Source organism: Trichosurus vulpecula, chromosome 4 (assembly GCF_011100635.1).
Source record: "Trichosurus vulpecula isolate mTriVul1 chromosome 4, mTriVul1.pri, whole genome shotgun sequence".
NCBI classification, from domain to species: Eukaryota; Metazoa; Chordata; class Mammalia; order Diprotodontia; family Phalangeridae; genus Trichosurus; species Trichosurus vulpecula.
Genome location: NC_050576.1, coordinates 52,499,980 through 52,527,407, shown reverse-complemented (window position 1 = coordinate 52,527,407; position 27,428 = coordinate 52,499,980). Strand labels below are relative to the sequence as shown.

At 37.2% G+C, this 27,428-nt stretch overlaps 1 pseudogene; it reads left to right on the top strand.

The window, feature by feature from the left end:
• The first annotated feature begins 18,297 nt into the window (after window positions 1-18,297).
• Window positions 18,298-21,537, top strand: LOC118846714 (annotated as a pseudogene).
• Window positions 21,538-27,428: the final 5,891 nt, after the last annotated feature.

The following is a 27,428-nucleotide window of genomic DNA, read 5'->3' as shown; positions in this document are numbered from 1 at the left end:
GACCTGGAGAATAGATCCAGGAGAGATAATTTTAAAATTACTGGACTACCTGAAAGCCATGATCAAAAAAAGAGCCTAGAAATTATCTTTCAAGAAATTATCAAGTAAAACTGCCCTGATATTCTAGAACCAGAGGGTAAAATAGAAATTGAAAGTATCCATGAAAAAGATCCCAAAAGAAAACTCCTAGGAATATTGTCGCCAAATTCCAGAGTTTCCAGGTCAAGGAGAAAATATGCAAGCAGCCAGAAAGAAACAATTTGAGAATTGTGGAACCACAATCAGAATAACACAAGATCTAGCAGCTTCTACGTTAAGGGATTGAAGGGCTTGGAATATGATATTCCAGAGGTTAAAGGAGCTAGGATTAAAACCAAGAATTACCTACTCAGCAAAACTGAGTATAATGCTCCAAGGCAAAATATGGATTGTCAATAAAATAGAGGACTTTCAAGCTTTCTCAATGAAAAGACCAGAGCTGAATAGAAAATTTGACTTTCAAACACAAGAATCACGAGAAGCATGAAAAGGTAAACAAGAAAGAGAAATCACAAGGGACTTACTAAAGTTGAACTGTTATGTTTACATTCCTGCATGGAAAGATGATGTGTGTAATTCAGGAGACCTTTCTCAGTACTAGGGGAGTTGAAGGGAATATAGACAGAGAGCACAGGATGAGTTGAATATGAAGGGATGATATCTAAAAGAATGAAATAAAGTTAAGGGGTGAGAGAGGAATATATTGAGAGAGGGAGAAAGGGAGAGATAGAATGTGGTAAATTATTTCACATAAAAGTGGCAAGAAAAAGCAGTTCTGTTGGAAGGGAAGAGGGAGCAGATGAGGGGGAATGAGTGAATCTTACTCTCATCAGATTCAACTTGAGGAGGGAATAACATACACACACAATTAGGTCTCTTACTCCACAGGAAAGTAATGGGAAGGGGTTAAAAAAGGGGGGGCTGATAGAAGGGAGGGAGAATAGGGGGAGGAGGTAATCAAAAGCAAACACCCTTGAAAAGGGACATGGTCAAGGGAGAAAACTGAATAAAGGGGGACAGGATAGGATGGAAGGGAATACAGTTAGCTGTTCCCAACATGAGCATTGCGGAAATGTTTTGCATAATGACACATGTGTGATCTATGTCTTCCTAGGGAGGCTGGGTGGGAAGGGAAGAAGGGAGAGAATTTGGAACTCAAAGTTTTAAAAGCAGATGCTTAAAAAAATTATTTTTTTTGCATGCAGCTGGGAAACAAGATATATAGGGAATGGGACATAGAAATCTATCCTGCCCTACAAGGAAGTAAGGGGAAAGAGGATGGGAGTGGAATGGGATGAAAGAGGGGAGGACTGACTGGGGAATGAGGCAATCAGAATATATGCCATCTTGGAATGGGAGGAGGGTAGAAATGGGGAGAAAATTTGTAACTCAATATCTTGTGGAAATAAATGTTGAAAACTAAAATATTAAATAAAATATATACAAACAAATAAATCAAAAATACATAGTTTGAAGTGGAATGATCTGATTTGAGAGGTTCTGGGTGTCCCCTCCTTGGAGGCGTTCAGGAAGAGTCTGGAGTTTTTTGTCTGTTAGGTTATAGTGGGGATTCCTTCCACATATAGGTTAGAGTAAGTGCCTGATGAGGTCCCAACTCTCAAACTCTATGATTTTGCAATTTTGGTTTTGCATCAAGAACAATGAGTCACAATCACTTTATGTCTTAGTAGATGGTACTCAAGAGTTGCCATGCTGAAAACTTTTGTCACTGAACTCAATGTCGTGATGGACCTCTTCAAATTTAACTGATAGACAAATGACAAACCAATTTGTCACTAGACCTGTGCTTGAGGTCTTTCTAGCATAGCAGGAGATTGGTTGATATTTGTCAGAGGGATCTTTAAGCAGTCAAGTTATCTATGTGACTCATTGAGGCGTCGGAATCCAATTTCAATGTATGTCTCTGAGATATAGGACATAAGAACAGGAAATTCAATGAACTGTCTAGATTGTAACTCAGTATTTGTTCAAACATTTAGGCGTTTTCAATATCCTCATAGTTTACATAATATGAATCTAACCATATGGTGAGTGATTAGTTAAATCTTTCACTTTCCAATTTATCTCAACATGATTTTTTTTAAATTTTCACTGTCACTCACCACCATCATTGTCATCACATTCTCCATCATAGTCATTAATACCCAAGATAACATATGTGAAAATGGAAAGGACTTTGAATCACACAGAATCCTACCCAATCCGGCTTCCAAGATGAGGAATGTGAGGGCTAGAGAGGCACTTGTCCAAGGCCATACAGGTGGTGAAGTGTAAAAGGTTTAAAGTGAGGTCCTCTGACTCAAGATCCTATGCTATTTTCATAACACTTTTTGCCATAAACATTCCTCTCCTCCTCATTTCCATCATTATCACCTGCGCATAGATCACTGGCAGTATGAAGGTCATGATTATAAGCACTGGGGATAAATAGAGGAATTATGTCATATCCCCTGCCCTCTAATATCTGAGAATTTAGTTGGGGAGATAGAGCAATTGTTTATAAAGATAGCTAATAATATAATACAGTATATGGTTAAAATTAAAGAGGTATATTTTTATCCCACTGTGTCACATACTATATTATATGATACTTTATCATGTACTAGAATATACTTTAAAACTATATATATATACATATATATGTATGTGTGTGTATGTATATATGTATATTATATATGCTAGGTAGGAAAGAGAGTCTAAATATTTACTACTATAAAATGACAAAAGACACATGTCTACTGATTCATAATGGAAAAACAAAGTGGATGAAATATTCATATTGTCATCATAATATGCAGATAATCAATGTGGACAGATAACTTCAGAACAATCATGAGCTTGGTCTAGGATTGAGTATTTGGAGCAGAGAGAAAATGGGCTGATTTCAATCTGCACTAACTTCCATAAAAGGATTTATCTCTAACTTTAACATTTTACACATCATATATGTCATACATATTATCACAGATGATATATGTCTTTATACCACAAAATACTATGATCTTGAAATCATAAAAAATAACCCTCAAACTACTGGAAAAATTAATGATGAAGACACGCAGTTGTTTTATACATTAACTGCAATCACTTACATGAAAGAAGTGGCATAAAAAAAGCAATCATGATGGGGTATGTATCATCAGAAAAAGTACCAGGTTTCTCATATATTGAGGCTCAAAGAAACCAAATGTATAATCTGATTACTGTATTAGTTCTTCCAAAATTGTAAGAGAACCTGTGGATTTAAGGACTCAAGGGTATTGGTTGAGTACAAGATAGATATTTATAGAAAGACATAGATGACAGTCATGCCAGCTTCAAAGGAATTGTGATTTACATCAGTGAAAGGACAACCTATATCTAGCATTCCTATCAAAATATTAAAGCATGTTACATAATCATCACTTATTTTAATGTCAAATGAACATATGCAGATGGTATCATTAAGAGTTCAGAGAAGAAAACTGTGATTTGAGTTAGAGATCTGAAAGTTTCAGCATAATGTAGATTCAGCTACAAGATTTTGGGTCTTGACAATTACATAACACCTAAATGTTTATAAAATACTTTCCTCACAATGAACGTGGTTAGGGATATTGTTGTCCTCATTTTCCAGTTGAGAAAACTGAGACTCAGATAAATACAGAAATTGAACCAGGATCACTTGAGAATGGGAGCAGGGCTATGAATCTAAACCTCCTGATTTCATGTGCAGCATTCTTTCTGCTACACTTATAGTATAATAGTAAAGCAGGGTGAGGGCTTACAAATAGTATGATGCACATGTCGTGTTGCAACAATAGGTCAAAGTCCTATAATGTTGCCAATAGGGATTTCTTTCTACCAATGTATTGCACCTGTCTATAACTGATTGTCTTAGAAAGTTGCCTCAGGCGCAGTCTCCCAGTGTCTTGCCCAACGTTGTAAAGTTAGTATCAGAAGAAATACTCAAACCCATGTGTTCTTGATTCAGACTTTAGTACTCTAGTGTGGGTTTCTTAACTTGGGGTCTGTGAAATTGTTATTTTTTTCCTTTTTAAAAATGATTTGATAACTATATTTTAACATAATTGATTTCCTTTATTAATCTATTTATTTTCTTTTACACATTAAAAAAAAGTATTTGAGAGTTCATAGGCTTCACCAGATTTCCAAAGGGGTCTCTGACATACAAAAAACGCTTTAGTACCTTTCCATTTGCTGTGTTTTATAGAAGAGACTCAAGATTCAAAAATACTATAAAAAACTAATTTACCTGGTCCACAAAAAGCATGAGGTTAGATAATTTAGACAAAACCCCCAAATTGACTTTTTTATTCCATGAGGGCTGTAGAGAATGCATAGTTTACATGCATGATAAATTGCTATGAAAGTGAAATTGAATAAAAATATACATACATGTATATGTGGATATTTACTATACATATATTGAATATAAAATGTTTATATGTATATTTCTTTAGACTCTAGTCACATGTTGAATGTTATAATCTTATTTTAGAATGGAAATATGTAAGGTCTTGTTCTGAAACTGCAGTCATCATTGTGTGAGAACTGCCTGTTAAGATATTTAATCATGGCAATGCTTATGTTCAATAAAAAGTTATCATGAGGAATTATCATAATAATAAGTGTCAGTGCTCCCCCCATACAGGACCTTATGAATTATGCTGAGCTATTTTTGATCCACAATGAATTGCTAAATTGGGTTCCTCTTTCATTTAAAAAAATTAAAGCATAATCAGTTACTATTCTTTGCTCTCTTCTAATTTCTACAATGCTGCCTTGATTTTGTAAACCTACAGAAATCAGCTCCGTTCTGCACTTTCTTTACCCCTCTTTTAATGTCACCATATACTATAGGCTTTACTTTTTCTTGGTGACAAGGTTATGTAATCAACTGGTTCCCCTAACGATCCCTTCACAGCAAAACCTTGCAAGCTTTCTTGCCATTCCCCTTAAGCTAGTCCAGTTCTCCAAACGTGCTACTTCCTTTGAGTGGAAAATAAAAGGGTCTAGAACAACAGAGAGGAGATCATGCTAGGCTTAAAATAACAACAGACATATGACAGTTTCAGACCTGTGTGGAGAACATTTGCATATATCCCATTAAGCTTTCCTGAGCTCCTTTTGCAGGTTTTGATGTCGCCAATTTCCGGGGGAGGGTCAATAGTGTGTGTGTGTGTGTGTGTGTGTGTGTGTGTATTTTTTCCCCAAATGGAAGTTTTCTTATAATTGCACCTCTGGAACTGACAACTGGGCCTGACAGAAAGACAAAGAAGACAAGTGTTTGGTGCAGAAAAAACATCAATACCTGACATTTTGTTGAGGGAGCGAGTCTGAAAGAGACGCTCCTATTTTTGTACCATTAGCATTGAGTTGCAGTTTCAAATAATAAATTTAATTAGTGGGGAGTTGACCAAGTGATCGAAAACTGTGTGCATTAGCAGCATCCGACAAGCTTGGAGTTCATTAAGTGGCCCTATCCTCGAGATTATCTTTTCCGAACCCAATCAATTTGTTGGTCTTTGCCCAGTTGTGGTGGTCAGACAAAATTAAATTTAAAGCACGTTGACCAAGTGATTCACAGTATCCAGGGTTCAGGAGCTTGGAATAATAACAATATAGGCCTTTCCAAATGCCCACAGATGAATCTGGGGCAAAAACTGAAAAACAGAGTGGCAAGACAAATATGTAGCCAGATCTTTGTCGGCTCACAACTTATAAAAAAAAGAAAACATTTCCTCCTTTTTAAGCCTGGGGTGAAGCATTCTATTGGAAATCCTGTGCACCCCACCTAGATTACAGACTGGTGTGGTGCACTAGGAAATTTGTATTCCATTTAGGTCCCCATCAAAGCCTTTGAGCTCCATGTTGCTGAATTCTTACTGACAGGTGCTATGCTCGCAGCACCCCTGTGATATGCAGAGAATGTACATTGCAGCTTAATAAGGAAACAATGAACGTCCAGAGAAGGCATTAGGCAAATTGTTTGGGTAGGTTAGAAGCTTGGGAATCAGAAGCTCCCCATCCTGGCATGAATCCCCGAACGTGACACATGGCCCAACGGGGCAAAGTGAGCACAGCCCCACCTAGCACATGAAAGAGGCCGCTGGCTTTGTGCTCAGTCACATTTGCTGGACTCTGCATTATTTCTGAGGTTTTTTTTCTTTTCTTTTCTTTTATTCATTGGGAGTATTCCGAGTAACCCTCAGCGCGCCTGCACTGGAGTTCCGGCTTATATTTCAGGTGACTGACTCTTTGATCAGAGCCAGGAAATTGCGAGTTTGTCCTAACTGAAAAGGTTTATATATGGGGGAGGCTTCTACAGGGTTGCCCTGTCATCTCTCTGGTGCGCTCAACAGAGAAAATGGGGGCATTATATGCTAGACACTCTAAAGTCTAGGTGAGGCACCGATCACCACAAATCAAATAGAACATTTCCTTCAATAAAGCCGACTTACAATAGCTCGTGGGGTTTACATGTGTTCTCCAAGTCTCCCTTTGGCCAGCAAATCATCAGGCAGGACACCGAGTGCTTGCTGTTCTGTCAGGCTAGGCTAGGGGGTGCTGTAGACATACAGCTGAAGCCGACCTGGCCACCACGGAGCTGAAAACAAGCTGATTTTGTCATCCTTCCTTTTGGACAGCCAGGGAGAGCTTCGGTTTGTGTGAATGCTTTGTGTGCTCACGTGTGATGGGATAGGCAAGGCATATGCAAGTCGCAGGCTTTTCACAGCTTTCCCAGAAAACATGCTTGCATTTCAAACCTTTCAAAAAGCGTGCATTTTGCATCGTGGAAAAATATTTCAAGGTTATTTTTCTAGTGAATGAGTCTTTAATTTTTTTTTTTGTTTCCCCTCCTGGATTTGTTATGCCCAACATCATAAAGCGTCACTGAAATGCTGTACCTGTGACTACTCCTTCATAGACAGGAGATCGGATTACTCTAGAAAATTCTGTCATCAGCCCAGTTGTGTTACATAGCCAGCCCAAGAGACACAGATTTTTGTGACGGTATCGGTGGGGATTATTTGCTGATTCAAATGTTCTAATCTACCTTCCTATTGTAAATTAGAATGTTTTAAGTTTTTAAAATGTCAGATTAATTTTTTAGCACCTTTTACTTAAGACAGGGATTTCAACCTCCTGACTCAGTTAAAGTCCTTAGATTATCATCATTATGAACATCATCATCATGATTATTATTATTATTACCAGAACATATTTTTAAATCTTCTTTCTCACAGCCCATGACAATACACTTGGGGTGTAATAGTTCATAAGGAAAAATGCAGGTCGAATCAAGCCAATTATATTGAAAATACAATAATAATAGTAATAAAACCATTATGATAATGATGATGATGATAAACCAAATTCAGAGACTTTTGGTTAAGAATCCCTGAATAGAAATCTGTCTTATTCATATCAGTAACCCCTTTGCATTATACAGAGAATTTCTGCTGGGGTATAGTGAGGTTAAATTGCCTGCCCAAATTCACCAAGCTGGTATGAGTTAGAGGGAGGAATTCTATCTGGGTCTTCATGGGTTGTCAAGCAGCCCTCTCCCTAGCCTTTGCCCCATGCTTCCTCTCCCTTGCCTAAATAGCATATCTCAAATGTCTAAAAGCATTTTCAAGCATAATATACTTTGGGATCTCAGATTTGAGTTCATTGACAAACTTGGGTCAAGACTTTTGGAGGATTTTTAAAAGTGGTTTGGCAGTGAAAAGCTAAAAATAAAATCTTTTTATAATGCATCTTGTGAACAATCCACTCCAATCAATTCAGGATTATAGCACAATTGCATCTACCTGGAGAACTAGGTCCAAATAGGCAGTGGAAGGAATTGTCCTGCAGGTATCAGCCCAAACAATATATTTTCAAAGTGGTAGATTATTCAAAAAAAGAATTCTTATTCTTCATACAGTTCAATCGTCTAGTATTTGTTAACTACTGACTGTCCACCAGTGCTAAACACTGTGCTAGGCAGTGGTAATACAAAGACAAAAAATAAAAATTTCCCCTTCCCTTCAAGAGCTTATTCTTTTCCAAGCCATGTTCTTTGTCTTTAGACCTTTCGTCGGTAGGAGTAGAAGGATTTTATGGAAAAGTGATTTTATAGTAAAGAATGGGGAAGAGCTGTAGTTGTCGTTGTTTAGTCTTTTTCAGTTGTGTCTGACACTTTGTGACCTCCTTTTGGGTTTTCTTGGCAAAGATACTGGAGTGGTTTGCCATTTTCTTCTCCAGCTCATTTTACAGCTGAGGAAATTGAGGCCAACATAGTTAAATGACTTGCTTAGGGCTCACACAGCTAGTAAGTATAGGAAACCAGATTTACACTGAGGAAGATGAGTCTTCCTGATTTCTGGTCCAGCATTCTTTCCACTACTCTCCTGACTGTCCTCTGTCCTGTGAGCAACCACAAGCACTCTTTTTCTACCCCAGAGCTGTGGCCAAGGTCCCTGCTCATCTTTAGTCACTGGCTCTAGTATGCTAGTACTTTTCCTCACCTTGGCCCTAAGACCTGGGTCCAGGTTTGAGCAATGCAACAGATTTCTGCACCCAGTGCTGGCAAAGGGTCCCCTGGTCTTTCTGACCAGTTGTCAACCCTCTTACCATCTATGGGCTGAGAGCTCTGGATGCCACTGCTGTGGGTTGAGTCACATCCCAGGTCTGCTGCTGGCTTGCTGATCTCAGCCTGCACTGGACTGTGCTCCACTCTTTTCCCATTGGGACAAACTTTTCCTGTTAACCTTCTAAGTTAGTTGTCTTGGGAGGGAATTTTTTTTACTCTATCTTTTTGTTTGTTCTTCTGCTCCAAAATTTACTTTGAGGCATTATTTTACCATTATTTGGAAAGGAATTTGAGAGAGCTCAGGTGACTCCCTACCTTTATTCCACTGTAGGTTATATTTTTGATTGATTGAATAGAATTATCTAGGACTTGTTCATACTTAATTCATGCTTTTAAGATGTCCCCTTAACTTAATAGTGATGTCAAGGTCTTCCATGTTTACATTAATCAGGATGGAGTATAGAGTACCTTTCTTTCACATATATAATTTTATTTCCCTCCCCACAGGTATCAGAGGTAGTTAATATTGTTATTCTCCTTGTACAGAAGAGAAAACTCATTTTGAGGTAACCTAAAATCATAGATCTAGAGCTAAACCTGGAAAGAATCTCAAAGTCCTTTCCAATACCTTTATTTTTTATTAAGAATCCAGGTTCAGTGAGAACAAATGACTTTTACAAGGTCATACAATAAGTGTCTGAGAGTGGATTTCATCTCATTTTTCTTCTTCTAAGACCAGTGTTCCCCCACTCTGCCATGGCAGAGTTAATAAGTCTATTAATAATAGGCTTTATTTTTGATGAGGTTATATCTGGCGCAAGACTCCAAGGGCCAGCTATTAAAAACGGCTTTCATAATAGAAGTACAAAAATATTTAGGATATATCTATAATTATTTTTCTGCATAATAGAAAGGTATATAAAGGTATGTCAGATGTGTGTGTGTGTGTGTGTGTGTGTGTGTGTGTGTGTGTGTGTGTGCAGATAAAGACATATCCTTATGACATAGGCTATATGGGAGTATGTCTACACAGACACACACAGAGGTATAGATTCCCAATGAATCAAGAAAAGGTTGCAAAATAGAGCTGGAGAAAACATTTGGAAACCTTCAAAATTACCACTTAAGTCTCAATGATGAGCAGTCGGGGTACTAATTGCTGTTCATTTTCATATAAGCGATTATCAGAAAACTGACCTTTCCATCAATTAAAAACTCTGGGACAATATGGCTCCCTTTAATCTTAGATTATCTGTGTCTAATTCAGGATTTTGTTTTTATTTCATTTTCAAATTTTCTGTTATATGCATTTTGGGTGCCTCTATGTCTGTTTATGTATTTTGTGTGTTCTTTGTGTCAGCGCGTATGAAAGTGACTTCAGAGGTCATGAAGGTCCAGGTGGAGCACTCTATCCACCATGAGGTCTTTATAATAATTCAGCCCTTGACAGTGAGGACATGATGGATGAGTTCAGGAACTAACCCCTAACCCTTGCATGGCAAGCTTGTTCTGTTCCAGGCATCTCTCTGATAGAAGCCTAAATGCAGTACCCTGACATGCTTTGATTGAGATATTCTGGGAATCAGTTAGCCTTTTTTTTCCGCAGATGTTGAAAAACTACAATTATTTACTGTGTTGTTCATATTAAAACCATCGTTTAAAAGTGACCACTTACCAGTTGCCCATCATCCCTGCCCTTCCCCACCCAGCCAAGGAATCGACTGAATTCAGATAATATATTTTCATGTTTTTAGAAGACAATATTTTTGGATTATTATTTTTATTCTATTTCGAAAGTAAAATAATTATTAATCACACAATTTCACAGGAACATTATTTTTTTTAAATCAAACAGAAGCTTAAATTTACTGAGCCAACCTGATAGTATAATTCAGTGACTGACTGGTTGTTTTCAAAATAATCGCTCGGCTGAACTCAACATTTTACGCAGCCAAGGACTAATTGGTATTAGGTAAGAGATAATTGTCACTTCCCAAATGCTGCAATATTTTGCATGGATATGCTGTAAAAAACCAAGATTTGCTAATGAAAGAGAATTCTCTTTCACTTACAATAGAACTTCACCATAGAAGGCTCACCAACTAGTTGTACAATAATTATGTGGGATTATCAAGAATAGTAAATCAAAGGATTATAGTTTTAGAACTGGAAGAGACCTTGAAGGTCGACCAAGCCAACCTTTTATTATATGGATTAGGAAAATAAGGATCAGAGAGGTGAAGCAATTTGTCCAAGGTAAACTAAACGCAGATATTTCATCAATAATGAAAATAACACATTTCTGAGAATAATCGTCAAAAATTTTAGTTAAATTGAATTTTCCTCTAGATCAGATTTCTTATCCTATAAGCTTATGAAAAAAATGTGATTTATCACTGGTCCTCATGTTTAGGCTTTAATTTAGAAACAAGTACCATTTTATTTTGTCATCAGCTGACTATTAGATCACTTGTACCACCAGTAAATGTGAATGACCTTATTACAGTAGCTTTATTTTTTTCATAAGCTGTTTTTAATATAACTGTGTGATTTTAAAGAAATGTAATTATAAAATAAATAGAAAAGTCCTAGTACATAAAAATTACTATTGAAATAAAATCCGCATTTGGCATTCAGTACAGAACATGGCCTCGACAAATTTCTCATGTAATCAGGAAACATGAGAATATACCGAAAGATTATTCATAAGGAATGGGAAGGTTAAGAGAGGAGAAATCCATAAATCTTACAAATTAAACCTCCAAAACACAATTCAAGGAGGGATGGAGGCAATATGGTACCTGCCACCACACACAGTGTGTTATATGTATATCATCTTTTTAATGTGCTTGTCAGTGGTTTAATTTGGTTTTTCATCTGCAAATTACTGGCCACTGTGAAAGATCCCATTTCATCTTTTTTGGTGAGCTATCCTTCCTTGGAAATTTGTGAAGCAGCTAAGTTTTCCTAACACTTTCTCTGAACCCCCGAACCCCCTCCACCCTGCAACCCTCCTGAGTCTCTCTACCTTTCTGCATAGCAAAGTTCTGGAAATGCCAAGAGTAGGAGGACAATAGGGAGGTGTACAAATAGGAAACATTACCTATAAAAGTGCTTCTTGCTCCACTGACATTGGAACAATTTTGGGTAGGCTCTTAGAATATGTGGGACAGAGTGTGTTACTTCAGCAACTAACTTAATCTCTTTAATTTCCTTGAGACCCTATATGAGGTCGGGACCCACAGTTTAAGAAGTGCTGAAGGGGTCAGGAGTGGAAAAAGTTTAAGGAGCCCTGATTATATGATATGAGGGGGTTGGGCTATGCCAGATCAGGTCCCTCCTTAGCTTAATTCTCTGATAGAAGTGGAAGGAGCCTAAGGGATGTTTTGCCCAATCGTCTGCTACCTTCAATTTTAGATTTTACATATGAGTAAACTGAAGCCCAGCAGTTGAGGGCTTGCTCAAGATCATATGGCCAAATATGCATGAGTTACAGGCTTCTGAATACAGGTTCTCTAACCTAAAACTCAGGATACTTTCCATTGGAACAACCAACTTCAGAGGACCTTTATATTCTTGAATAGCAAATAGTGATTTTATAGTACTATTGCTCATTGGCCCACCCTCTCCCTGTTCACACCTGTTCTCCATGCTTCCCATCTATTTCAATTATCCTTTAAGAATTTAGTTAGCTTACCAGCTGTGTGACCCTGGGCAAGTCACTTAACCCCAAATGTCTTACCAAATTGCCCAAAAAACAAAAAAAAGAGTTTAGTTAGGGGTATTTATGAAAGTTATTGTAGCAAGAAGAATTGGTACAAACATTCATTCTTCCCAAATCTGTAACCTGCTTTCCCCCAAATATCTTGAGAATGCAGAGGAAAGCAGGCTTAAGCTTTGAGAACATGGTTGTCAAAGTTCCAGGGTAGAGTATGATGCATGTGAGTATGCAGGCTGACTTGATCTTACAGGATGATGAGGTGGGCATGATGAAGCAGTCCAAAGATTCAGCCAGGTGGGAAATGAAATGCGCTTCTTACATATGTTTATTTTCTACTTTCAAAAAGCATTACTGAAAAGGACTAAAAATTGTGAATAATCTTAGAAGTTATCATTTGACTTTCTTATGAGCAAATTATTTCATTCAACAAAGATTTAATTATTACATATGATGTGCAGGAAAAAGAATCTCAATGTTGGTTGGGATTGGCAGTAGGCAGAATAAGAATGAGCCAATTAGAGTTACAGTACTGTCAGATTATGTATAAGAAATATTTGTTACAAACTCCTATGAACATAGGAAGTAGCCTTTTCCCTCTTTCTTTCAGGATTTTTAACTTCAGAACAGTTCTTTAGCCATTTTGTTTCGGCCTCATTTCACATAGTGGACATTTCACTTACTGGATATTTTATGGAACTCATTGTTAAACAGATTCAGATATAGTCATACCAAAGCATGATGGGTTCCCCTTCACTAATGTGGTATAATCACAACAAAATGATGTTGTTGAAAGATCATCAGATGTGGAGCTAGATGACCCAGGTATGAATTTCAACTCTGACAATCATTACTGTGTGACCTGGGGTAAAGTAATTAAACTTCCTGGGCTTCAGTTTCTGCCTCCCCAAAGTAAATGGGGTCGGATGAGCCAATATCACAGTCCCCTTCCTGTCTTAAATCCTATGACGTTCAAGTGTGCATATGCTTTTAGTTACTATTGAATAAAGTCAAGTCATGTTCTATTCATAGAATCAATTGATCAGGAGCATTGTGCCAGGACTGTTCCAGGTTATGGAGGAACAAAGACAAAAGTGAGGCCAAAAGAAGTTCCTTTCCTCCAAGAACTCACATTTTATAGGATTCAACTTACCCAGGTCCAGATATAATGGTATCTAAATGCAATGAGGTAGTGGATTTATTTCCTCTTAGACAATTAGACAATTTCCCCTTTCTCGCCATGTTTATTCAGTGAATTGAATCACTCCTGGGGACTGAAGACTTAATTAGTTCCTCCGAGGTCAGTGTGGGGCAGTGGAAAAGATATTGGATTTGACGTTAGAGAACCTGGGTTCAAAATCCTTCGTCTGCTACTTACTTCCCTGTATGACCTTCAAGCAAAGGCCAGATGAACATTTGTTTCCTTGGATATAGAGCAGGTTAGTACACATGGTTGAGTTGGGTTTCATGGGCCTCTGAGGTCCCTTTGGATGCTCAGATTCTGTGATTCTCTGAACCAAAGTGTAATTTCATTGTTATTATGTACTGAGTTATCTTCCCTTATTTTCCCCCCTCAGCCCTGCATTTTGAGTTACAGCATTATTTACAAAAAGGCATACACATGATTCTCTCTCTCTCTCTCTCTCTCTCTCTCTCTCTCTCTCGCTCACACACACACACACACACACACACACACACACACACACACACACCCTACACACACACAGTGTGTGTCTGTCTCTGTTTGTCTGTCTTTTTTGCTTTCTTACTCGCACTCTCTGTCTTAATCATCACACTGTCTTGAGCCAAAATGATATATTGACTTTCACATATGGAAATGATTCATTGCTTATTTGGTCATCATAGAATGAATTTGTTTTATATGAAGTTTTCTAGTTTAGCCTTCATGAGATGTTAATATTTTCATCTCAAAGTGATGTCCATTTTGGAGTGAAAATAAATTTGGGAACTGGATATAATGGAGTATAGTTCAAATAGGTTCATTGCAAGGAAGTGTGAATTTCTCTCCAGACCCTGGAAAGGGAAATGTTAACAAGGAACTACGGAGTAGTAAAAAAAATTCCGATGAAGTTCATTTCCCACCAGTCAAAGAGCTGAACATTTCAGGAGGCACTGCCATCGATCAGAAGGCTTATTAAATATTAACAGATATTTCTCAGCCTCCTCATTAGAGTTTTTGCAAGGTAACTGAGAATGGGACTGTGCCAAAGACTCAAATTCTTTCAAAGGCCAAGACATATATCAGAAGCTGGGATTTCTCTTTAACTTTACTATATGAAGCTTTGTCTCAGGAAGAGCAGCAGTGTCACAGACATGGGGCTTTAATGAGCAAGCATATAAACAAGCCCCTTCATCAAAGGACTCTTCTTTGCTTGGAGTAAACACTTGCAAGACAGGAGGCATGCTATTGACTAGAGTCCCAGGATAGTCCTTTTGATGGCTGATTTCAAGTGTCCTGGAGGCACTGGCAAAACTTCTCAACCCTGCGCTGCTCCAAAGTATTCACTGTTTTGTATTCTGTGCATCTCAGGTGGATTCAATGATGAATCTGGAGGCAGCAATTGCAACACTTGCAAAACAATATCTTGTTTGATTTGAAAGACCCTTTTGAGCCCCAAGGGACTCCTTAGGTTCTGTGTGTAGTCAGAAGACAAAGTTTGCACAAACAAACTCAGTCCAAATAGTACAAGCACTTGTTTCAAATGTGATGGTCTCGAATTCTTGGACTAAAATCATCCATCTTTAGTTTTCACCAAATGGTCCAACATTATTCAATTTTCTTTCCTTCTCTTAGTCTGCCTGCATACAGGTGCCATTTTGATGCTTCCTCACAGTGATAAAGTGAGGACATAACTATAAAGCATATAACTTCTACCAAGGTGGAATGATTTTAGATATAGTAATAAGTTTTCTGTTGCCCGAGGAAAAGTCTTGCTGAAGGAGAGACAAGTTCTTCCCCAAATGGTTGGACCATGGTGATCCATAATACAGCCTTAATTTTTTAATGATCTCTCCTGTGGCACAATAATATCTCTCAATAACATGATATAGGAGGCATTGTGGTACAGAGGACACCCCCTGTAACTGGATTCAGAGGAGGTAGATTCAGATACCACCACCCCTGATGCATATTTGGACTAAGTCACCACTAAGGAAACTGACTTTGTCCAAAAACTAGAAGAATAAGGATTAAGAAAGGTTCATTAGATTTGAAAATTAAAAGATCATTGGTAAATTGGGCAAGACCACTTTCAGTTGAATGATATCCTCTCTCCAACATATATCTTCTCAGTTACTTTCCACAGTATATATTTACATAGTATGTGTCCTGTATGTATGTTGTTTTCCTGTTGGCTCCCTCATTAGAGTGGAGCTCCAAGAGAAGGAGTGAATTTTTGGCCTTCCTTTGTATCACTACTGTTTAGTACAGTGTCTGGAACATATTAAGGGGTCCATAAATGCTTCTTGACTGACTGAGATCTCTTTAAATTTCTATGGATTGAAACACAATCCTATTAACTTTCCTATTAGAAATGAAACCAATAGAAGATGCACTTAAATACCAGACATTTTCACAAGTTTTCCTGTCACAGGCAAAGAAAATATTGAAAGAGTTTATTTCATTGTGTTCCCAAAGGTAAAAAGAGATGTTATCTCATGGGATTTTTGACCTCCAGGCTTATTATTCTCTATCTCACTCTTTCTCTGTCATTCTGTATTAGACACATAGATAGATATAGATATGTATAGATATGGATGTATGTATGTACATATATAATATATGTAAAATAGATGAATAATCATGAAATCGGTACCTATTGGTATTGAGAAAGGCAAGAGAAAGATGCAAAGGAAGAGAAATTCAGTGAACATAACAAAATACTCCAAACTAAGTCACTAAACATTTTAATACGTAGTAGTTTCAATGGAAAGTTGAAGGTAATGAGCAGAATGATAAAAGTTATGCTAGAAAGTATGACTTGGGTCAATTAATGAAAGAGATACAAGGGTTATGGGCTTTTCAGAATCCTTACACCAGTGTATCTTGAAAGCTTTTGTTTCTAGAATAGAGTTAGAATGTCCCAGATGAGATGAAAACTGAAAAATACAATAAACATTTAAAGAAGAAATTTACAGTCTTAAAGAAGAGAAAAAATTTTGGTTACTGAATTAAGAAGCATAGCCATATAGTACTGAAAGCAACTAGTTTAACCCCTTCATTCTTCCATTAGGCAACTGAGGCCTGGAAATATTAGATACCTTGTCTAAGATCGAATCAATAGGGAGTTGCAGTCAAGATTCAGATGCAGTCTTCCGTCTCTTTATCCAGTACTCTGTCTTTCATTTGTTAGTTTGCAATTATATCATCGTCCTAATTAGGTTATTACTGTTATCTCAACTCTTTTGCCTTTTGGGAATATCAGATTCTAAGCTCTCTATACCTTTAATGTGGTAGCTGCAAAATCTTGTGTAATTCTGACTCTGGCTCCATGGTACATTAATTGTTTTTTTTTTTTTCTCTAGATGCTTAAAGTGTATTCTCTTTGACCTGGGAACTCTGGAATTTGTTTGTAATATTCCTGGGAGTTTTCATTTTGGGATCTCTTTCAGGTGGCGATCATGGATTCATTCAATTTCGATTTTACCCTCTGGTATTAAGATATCAGGGCAGTTTTCCTTAATAATTTCTTGAAGTATGATATCTAAGCTCTTTCTTTGATCATGGCTTACAGGTAGACTAGTAATTCTTAAATTACCTCTTCTTGATCTATTTTCTAGGGCAGTTGTGTCACCAATGAGACATTTCACATTTTCTTCTATTTTTCCTATCTTTTGACTTTGTTTTATAAATTCTTGATGACTTGTAAGTTGATAGCTTTCATTTTTATAATTCCAATTTTTGTCAGTATTTTTTCGGTGAAGTTTCGTACCTCCATTTCCATTTCCATAATTCTGTTTTTAAGGCATTTTCTCTTCATTATTTTTTCATACTTCTTTTACCAACCTGTTAATTTTCTTTTCATAATTTTCTCCCGTTGCCATCATTTCTTGCATTTTTCCTCTACAAATCATATTTGGTTTTGAAAATAATTTTTAGCTCTTCCATCAATTCTTGTTGGATTGTGTCCATTCACATTTGTTAAAGAGACTTTCCTTGTAGCTGTTTTGACTTCTTTGTTGTCTTCTGACTTTGTTTCTTGATCTTCCCTGTCACCACAGTAGCTTTTTATGCTCAGGTTCTTTTTGTTGTTTGCTGGTTTTCCTACTGTATTTCTTGATTTAGAACTTTATGTTGAAATTGGGCTCTGTTCCTGGTATGTATGTGGAGGAGTGAGTGAAGAGACACTATCTACAATTTCCAGCTCTTTCACACTGCTGTTTTCAGAGCTAGTTCTGGGGATTTGGAAGTTTTAAGTAGTTCCCAGCTGTTGTGATCTGGGGAGAGGTATGGTCACCACTATCCTCATCTGCCCTCTGGCCCTGATTGTCTTCCAGGAATGTCTGGCTACTTCCCTGGGGGATCTGACTACCACACAGGAACATCTAGCTGCCTCACCCTGCAAGACCTTTCTGATCCCCAGGGGGCAACAAGTTCTAGATTCATGAATCTCAAAATTTTAGATGTCTTATTATCTATATTAAATGACAAATTCTCAATAATGTAAGGAATATGAACATGGAAATATTTGAGTAATATAGATGCCATGGTGTGATAGGCCAAGATGAGTGGTGGGATTAGATATTTATTTGTTTGAAGCTTTATTTGTTGAGTTTTTATTCTATAGGGTCAGTAATCATTTCAAAATTAGGTGGGCATCTATTCAGTGAAGTAGCAGCCATTCTTGCTTCACAGCTTTCAGCTGTAACCACTGATGGCTCAGCAGCCATGTCAAAGGAGCCTGCAGTTAGAGTCTTCCAGCATGGGAAAGTGGAGATCATTGATAATGATCAAGGAAAAAAGCCATCTCAAACTATATCACCTTCACTGACACATAATATTTAATCAGTGATGCTGCAAAGAATCAAGTTGTAATGAACCCCACCAGCACAAGTCTTTCATGACAACATTTGATTATTCACAGATTCGATAATTAAATTATACAGTTACACATGAAGCATTGGCTTCTCATGGTGGTGAATGACACGGGGAGGCCGTAGGTCTAAGTGGAATACAAAGGGCAAACTGAAAGTTTCTATACAGAAGTCTCTTATATGGTGTTAACAAAAATGAAATAAATTACTGGAGCTTACCTTGGAAAGACTGTCACAAAAACTGTTGTCGCAGTACCAGCCAGCTTCTATGATTCCCAATGTCAGGCCACAAAAGATGCTGGAACCATTAAGGTGGTCTCAATGTGCTCAATCATCAGTGAGCCATTTGCTGCTGTTTTGACTTATGGCTTGGAAAAAAAGTTTGATGCCAAGAGAAATGTGGTGACCTTTGACCTTGGAGGTGGTACTTTTGGTGTCTCCATTCTTACTACTGATGATAGCACATTTGAAGTCAAGTCTGCAGCTGAGGACACCAGTTGGGTAGGGAGGACTTTGAGAATCACATGGTCAACCATTCCATTGCTGAGTTCAAGTGAATGAACAGGGACATCAGTGAGAACAAGAGGGCTATCTGCCATCTGTGCACCACTTATGAATGTTCAAAGCATGCTTTTTCTTCCAGTACACAGGCCGGTATTGAGATTGACACCTGCTATAAACATACTGACTTCTATACCTCTATCACCTGTGCCTATTTTGAAGAGCTTAATGCTGACCTCTTCTGTAGCACACTGAACCCTGCGGAAAAGGCCTTAAGAGATGCCAAGCTCACAGTTTCATGGCATCTTTTTAGTGGGTGGTTCTACTCAGATCTCCCAAATCCAGAAGCTTCCATAGGACTATTTCAATGGCAAGGAGCTCAATAAGAATATCAGTCCTTTTTAAAAAATTTTATTTTTAATTTATGGAATAAAAAAGCATTTCTATAGTATAGTACAACAAAAAAGATGATTGTACATGAAACTGCAAATCTACTATGTATAACTTGCTATTACTTTCAAATACACAACAGAATTTTCATGTAAATTTCATTTTTTCTTCCCTACACACACACACACACACACACACACACACACACACACACAAGTATGTATATATGTAAAATTATTCTATACATACTTCTTCTATTTTTCAGTTCTTTCTCTGGATGCAAATAGTATTTTTCTTTATTTGACCTTTATAGTTAATTTGGGTATTTACAATAGACAAAATAATTTACTTGCTTAAAATCACTCTTAAAACAATATTGCTGCTATTGTACACAACGTTCTCTTGGTTCTGCTTGTTTCACTCCTCATTATTTTGTCAAAGTCTTTCAATGTTTTTTTTCTAAAATCATTGAGCTCATCATTTCTTAGAGCACAGTATGCCAAAACTTGTTCAGCCATTCTCCAATTTGATGGCCATCTCTACAACGTCCAGTTCTTTGCCACCACAAAGAGAGCTGCAATAAATAGTCTAGAACATATAGGCTCTTTTCCCTGATCATCTTTGGAAATAGACTAAGTAGTGGTATTGCTGGGTCAAAGGGTATAGGTAATTTAATAACTTTCGGCATAATTCTAGTTTGCTTTCCAAAATGGTTAGATTATTTCACAATTCTACAAACAATGAATTAGTGCCTCAATTTTTCTATATCCCTTCCAATATTTGTCACTTTCCCCTTCAATCATTTTAGCCAGTCTAGGAGTTATAAAATCATATCCTAAGGTTATTTTAATTTGCATTTCTCTAATCAATAATGATTTAGAGAATTTTTCATATTACTATAAATTGTTTTTATTTCTTTATTGGAAAACTGCCTGTTCATATCCTTTGATCATTCATCAGTTGGGAAATGACTTGTGTCCTTATAGATGTGACAGATTTCTTTATACATTTTAGATATAAGACCTTTATCTGATAAATTGTCTATAAAATATTCCCCCAATTTTCTGCTTTCCTTCCAATCTTGGCTGTATTTGTCTTATTCATACAAATCTTTTTTTTAAATTTAATCTAATTGAAATTATCCATTTTACAGCTAAATTTGTTCTCCATCTCTTGTTATGCATAAATTGTTCACTTATCCATTAGTCTGATAAGCAATATGTTCCATGTCCTAATTTTCTTTTTTTATATGTAGGATATGTATCCATTTTGAACTTATCTTGGTAAATGGTGTGAGATATTTGTCCATTTCCAGTTTCTGCCATACTGCTTTCCAGTTTTCCCAACAATTTTGTACCAAATAATGAATTCTTATCCCCAAATCTTGTCTTTATAATTATTAAGAGGATCATCAATCCTTATGAGGCTTTTCCCAATGCGGCAGCTGTCCAAGCTGCCATCTTGTCTGGAGATAAATCTGAAAATATGCAGGACTTGCTTCTGTTGGACATAACTCTTCTTTCCCTTGGTATCAAAAGTCCTGGTGGATTTATGACAGTTTGGATCAAATGCAATACCACCATCCCCACCAAGTGGATGTAGACTGTTACCACCTATTCTGAAAATCAGCCTGGTATGCTTATTCAGGTTTATGAAGGTGAGAGAGAAATGACAAAGGACAATAACCTTCTTGGCAAGGTTAAACTCAAAGGAATCCCCTCACTCTGTTCCTCAGACTGAAGTGACATTTGACATTGATACAAATAGCATCCTTAATATTTCTGCTGTGGATAAGAGCAGAGATACAGAGAGTAAGATCATCATCACCTAGGACAAAGATTATCTGAGAAAAGAAAACATTGAGCATATAGTCCAGGAGGATGAGAAATACAAAGCTGAAGATAAGACATAGTAAAACAAGGTGCCGTCCAAGAATTTTCTTCAATCTTATACTTTCAACGTAAAGGATGCTGTAAAGGATAAGGAACTCCAAGGCAAAATTGTTGATGAAGACAAGCAGAAGATTCTTATCAAATATAATGAAATAATAAACTGGTTGGGCAAGAAGCGTACTGCTGAAAAGGAAGAATTTGAATATCAGCAAAAAGAATTGGAGAAGGTCTGAAACCCCATCATTACCGAGTTGTTCCAGAGTGCAGGGGGCATGCCAGAAGGCATGCCTGGTGAATTCCCAAGGGGTGGAGCAGCCCCATATGGAGGTGCTTCTCCTTGACCCGCCATTAGATGGACCAAAAGAAAGTATTTCCCAAAGCTTTCGAACAACTCAAGCGCTCAAATTTGTGGCTGAGGCAGTGGTAGTGGTAAGCTGCCGCGTAAATCTGGGCATTCTGAACACTTGAATGTGTGCAGAGGGAGAGAAGTGAACCACATTGCACTTTATCAGTACTGTAAACAAGTGGAAATGCAATTCTTGTTCTGGAGAATAAAATTTATTTAAAATTGCCACCATAAAAAATTAAAAAATAAAAGAAGTAAGCTGGGACTTGAATAACAGCAAATAAAAATGCTCCATGGTTGAACACTAATAGGAGAATTACTATCCTCTCACTGTCCCCAGGCAACTCTCTAAGATTACAACTTTCAGAGAATGTTCCCTTGCAGAGAGGAGGGCATTCCTCCATAGGAGTTAACTACACTTAAGGAATCATTGGACTTGGGCCTCTGTTCAAAAATAAACACAGCCCTGGAGAGGGAATCATTTCTTAGTTACCTAGATCCATGGACTTTGTCAGGATACTAAGAAATCTGGGTACAGAGAGAATGTGGTTATATATAAAAACAAACAAACAACAACAACATTGAATTTAAAAACAAAAATGTAAGATAAATACAGAAAAGATCTGAGTAGTCTGGAATGTACTGCCCACCATGTTTAGATCCTCATGAAAACTGTCAAGTTTGACATTGTCTATGAGCTGTTGCATCAGGACATTGTTGAGCCTCAGTGCAGGGTACTGAGGATCTATGAGGACCTATGTCTGATGAACTGCTAAATCCTACCCAGGTCACCAGAAAATAAACCAGAATTGAGTATATGGGCGACTGTATTCAAAGTACTCCCTGTTTGACTCGTTAAATAAAACAAGTCTGAAAATGGGGGAAGATTAGGGGCTATAAAAGGACAGTCCTCAATTTAGGTGATGAGAGACAAGAACTTCTGATTAAGAAACAGCTATCCTCAAGGCCTTTAAAAGCAAGCTAATCTGTGTGTACTGAAGCAATGTCACCTTTTCTTTTTTGCCTTTTTTTGGATCTTGAAGATTTTACACAATGATATACTAAGGCTCCTAATAAATGTTTGTTGCCTTGAAAAAAATTAATTGGAAACTAAATAATCCAATCCCAAAGAATGACTGGGTCCAAGAACGAATAATAGAAACATTCAGTTTCATCAAAGAGAATGAGACAACAGCCCAAAATTTGTGGGATGTAGCCAAAACAGTACTTAGGGGGAAATCCATATATCTAAAGAGGTACATCAACAAAAGAGAGAAAGAGCTGATAAGAAAATTGGGCATGCAACTTAAAAAAAACCTAGAAAAAGAACAAGTTAAAAATCCTCAATTAAACACCAAATGGAAATCCTGAAAATCGAAGAAGAGATTAATAAAATTAAAATAAGAACTGCTTTTATAAAAACTAAATAGATAAGTCTTTGATTTATTTGATTAAAAATGAAAAAAATGTGACCAGTTTCAAAAATGAAAAAAAGGATGAATGCCCCATTGATGAAGATGAAATCAAAGCAATTTTAGGAATTATTTTACCCAGGTATATGCCAGTAAAACCAACCATTGTTGCTGTTATTGTGTTTGTCTTTCATTCTCAAAGAGGATTATGACATCAGGGAAATGATGAAATGACTTGCAGTTGACTTTGATTTGCGTGAAGGAGCGCTGGGCAAGGTCACCAGCCTCACTTTCTCCTCCAGAGCCATCTGAGTCCAGTGGCCTGATATTCATCAGGATGACTGGAGGTGGCCCAGAAAACCAATAATCTAAGTGAAATGGATGAATAGCTACAAAAAATATAAACTTCCCTGATCAACAGAATTTTTAAAAAAAAAAAAACCCTTAGATGACCCTACTTTAAAAAAAAGCAAAGGAACAGGCAATCAGTGAGGTACCTAAGAAAAAAAATCCCCAGGAACAAATGTATTTCAAATGAATTCAAACTTTTAAGGGACAATTAATCCCAATACAGTATAAACTATTTGAAAAAAATAAGTAAAGAGGGAGTCTTACGAAATTCCTTTTATGACACAAATCTGGTTTTGATACTTAAAGCAGGAAGAACTAAAACAGAGAAGGAAAATTACAGAATAATTTCCTTAATGAATATCAGTGCAACAACTAAATAAAATACTGGCAAGGAGATTATAGCAATATATCACAAAGGTCATATATTATGACGAGGTCAGATTTATACTAGGAATGTAGGCCTGGTTTAATGTAAGGAAAGTTTTCATCAAGGTTTTCCTTGATGTATGTGAAGGTTATTTTCATAACTTTGTTTTCTAGAGATGGGAAACTGAATATATGGGTTGAGAATTATTAATATTTTCTGATTGACATATTTGATAATAATAATGTTCATTCTCCATCCCAAGCATTTATCATCTTCCCCATCTTGAGAGTATCTGTTTCTTTCATTAAAAGTTTTTTTTTCTTTTTGCATACTTGTTTTGGTCTAATTCCTTTTCCTGTCTTTATTTCCTTTAATAAAATTTCTACTTCCACTTGTAGCTCATCCAGCACTGTGATGCTAGAGTCCCAATATGGTTGCTCCATTTTCATTGATTGAATAAAATCACTTATATTGACAGATCTTTTCCATTTTTGTCTTCTTTTAGCTTGATGTTTAATTTCTCAGAGGTTGATTATTCTTAAGTTGTCTCTCCAAACATTCTGCATATTTGTTTTGTTTTTTTTCTCTCTCTCCACTGCTTCTCATTGTCTAATGGGATAATACTACTCATAACCATCCATCATCCTACCATTTAAATTTTTACAAACAATGTTCTACAATATTGTCCTTGGCTGCTGTATTTCTTTCATTGGCAAGGAAATCAAGTATTCACTGACCGAGGCTTTTTTGTTATCCTTATTATGGTGATTCATTTACATTAGCAAAACTTCCTTAGCTAATTGCCATAAATTATGCCAGTGCCTTTTGTTTTTAGTATACTTCTCTTGGTTAGGGTTGGGAAAAGACATTAACAGCTTATATAAATGGAGTTGTGTGGGCTGCAGAACCCACGAAATAGCAAAGGGAAGCAGGGCTCCAGCCCAGGGCAGCCAGGATAGTTGCTGGGAAGGGTCTATGTTACCGAGCTGGGAGTGGAGCTGAGCAGAGCCCTGCATGGGCTGCACAAGGACCAACCACAGGAGCCGGGCAGAGCAGGGATAGTGCCCTGAATCAGTGAGCTGTGGCAGTTACCAGACTTCTGAACCCACAAATGCCAAAGACAACAGAGAAGGTTAGTGGGAAAAGCTTCTGGGACAGAGTGAAAACAGTTCATAGTCCAGCACTGCCTCGGGGTGTGGCAGAGGTGGTGCAGCTCTGAGGCTGCTTCCAGAGCTAGAGCTGCAGCTGCCTCCAATGCCAGGCCCACCTGGTGAGAGGAATTAAGCAGCGGATTACAGTGGGAGTGCAAAACCTGCTTTGCCCTGCCTGAATCTAGGCCGAAATCCTGGTTGGCGGTTCTTGGAGGAGAAGGAGTGCTGGTGTGGCAGAGCTTGCTATGTAGAAGTAGCTCTGAAAATAGCAGGACAGCCGCTCAAGCTTGGGACAAAGTACTCTCTACTCTACAAGCAGTCACATCCCGATGAAAAACTCAAGGGTCAAGTGGTTGATTGGGAACATGGCCAGCGGCGAAAACGGAATCAGATTCAGACTGAGACTTTGGAATCTTTTTTTGGTGACAAAGAAGACCAAAGCATGCAGCCAGAAGAAGTCAACAAAGTCAAAGAGCCTACATCAAAATCCTCCAAGAAAAATATGAATTGGGCTCAGGCCATGGAAGAGTTCAAAAAGGATTTGGAAAAGCAAGTTAAAGAGGTAGAGGAAAAACTGGGAAGAGAAATGAGAGTGATGCAAGAAAACCATGAAAAACAAGTCATTGACTTGCTAAAGGAGACACAAAAAATACTGAAGAAAATAACACCTTAAAAATAGACTAACTCAAATGGCAAAACAGGTCCAAAAAGCCAATGAGGAAAAGAACGCCTTGAAAGGCAGAAGCAGCCAAATGGAAATGGAAGTCCAAAAGACCACTGAAGAAAATACTACCTTAAAAATTAGATTGGAGCAAGTGGAAGCAACCAAAGGAATGAAAAAAATGGATTACAATGTGAAATATCTCATTGGAAAAACCACTGACCTGGAGAATAGATCTGGGAGAGATAATTTAAAAATTATTGGATTACCTGAAAGCCATGATCAAAAAAAAGAGCCTAGATATCATCTTTCAAGAAATTATCAAAGAAAACTGCCCTGATATTGTACAACCAGATGGTAAAATAGAAATTGAAAGGATCCACAGGTCGCCTCTTGAAAAACATCCCAAAAAGAAAACTCCTAGGAATATTGTTGCCAAATTCCAGAGCTCCCAGATCAAGGAGAAAATATTGCGAGCAGCCAGAAAGAAAAAATGTGAGTATTGTGGAAACGCAATCAAGATAACACAAGATCTAGCAGCTTCTACATTAAGGGATTGAAGTGCTGGGAACATGATATTCTGGAGGTCATCAGAGCTAGGATGAAAACCAAGAATCACCTACCCAGCAAAACTGAGTAACCTGCTCCAAGGCAAAATACGGGTTTTCAATAAAATAGAGGACTTTCAAGCTTTCTCAGTGAAAAGACCAGAGCTGAATGGAAAATTTGACTTCCAAATACAAGAATCAAGAGAAGCATGAAAAGGTAAACAAGAAAGAGAAATCTTAAGGGACTTACTAAAATTGAACTGTTTTGTTTATATTCCTACATGGAAAGATGATGTGTGTAATTCATGAGACATCAGTATTAGGATAGCTGAAGGGAATATACATACATTATATATATATGTATATACATATACACACACACACACACACACACACACACACACACATATATATACACATATATACATATATATGACATTGGGCACAAGGTAAGTTGAATATGAAGGGATGATATCTAAAAAATAAAATTAAGGGATGAGAGAGGAATATTTTGAGAGAGGGAGAAAGGGAGAGATAGAATGGGGTAAATTATCTCACATAAAGTGGCAAGAAAAAACAGTTTGTTGGAAGGGAAGAGGTGGCAGGTGAAGGGGATTGAGTGAATCTTGCTCTCATCAGATTTGACTTGAGGAGGGAATAACATACACACTCAATTGGGTATCTTACCACACAAGAAAGATGGAGGAAGGAAACAAAAAGTGGAGATAATAGAAGGGAGGGCAGATAGGGGAAGGAGGTAATCAAAAGTAAACACTTTCAAAAAGGGACAGGGTCAAGGGAGAAAATTGAATAAAGGGGGACTGTATAGGAGGGAGCAAAATATAGTTCGTCTTTCACAACATGAGTATTGTGGAAGGGTTTTACATAATGATGTGCATGTGGCCTATATTGAATTGCTTGCATTCTTAGGGAGGGTGGGTGGGGAGGGAAGAAAAAAAAACGGAGTAGTTTGAATTTGCCTCAGATGCATACCATTTCTTCTAATTTGTATTATTTTTTCAAAAATTGGTATTAATTTGATACTTGATCTAAGAGTGAGTGTTTGTATATGTATGTGTGTGTCTGTGTGTGTGCATGCACGCTTGCATGTTGGGGCATTAAATGGGAGGAGGTCTGACTATACAGTACTGGTTCAGAACTGATTTACACATCAGGAATGAATCATTTTCTGAATATAAAAACTGAAAAATTGAATTTTTAAATTTTGATGCCTATTATGTTGAGCACCTTCTTTTTTGTCTTTCAGAAAGTATCCATATTTTACTTTTTGCTTTTTCATATTATTTTTAAAGCAATTGATTATCTGATCTGATTGGTTCCAACTATTATCCAAATTTCATCTGATGAAGAGATTTTTAATTTATGACATGTCACT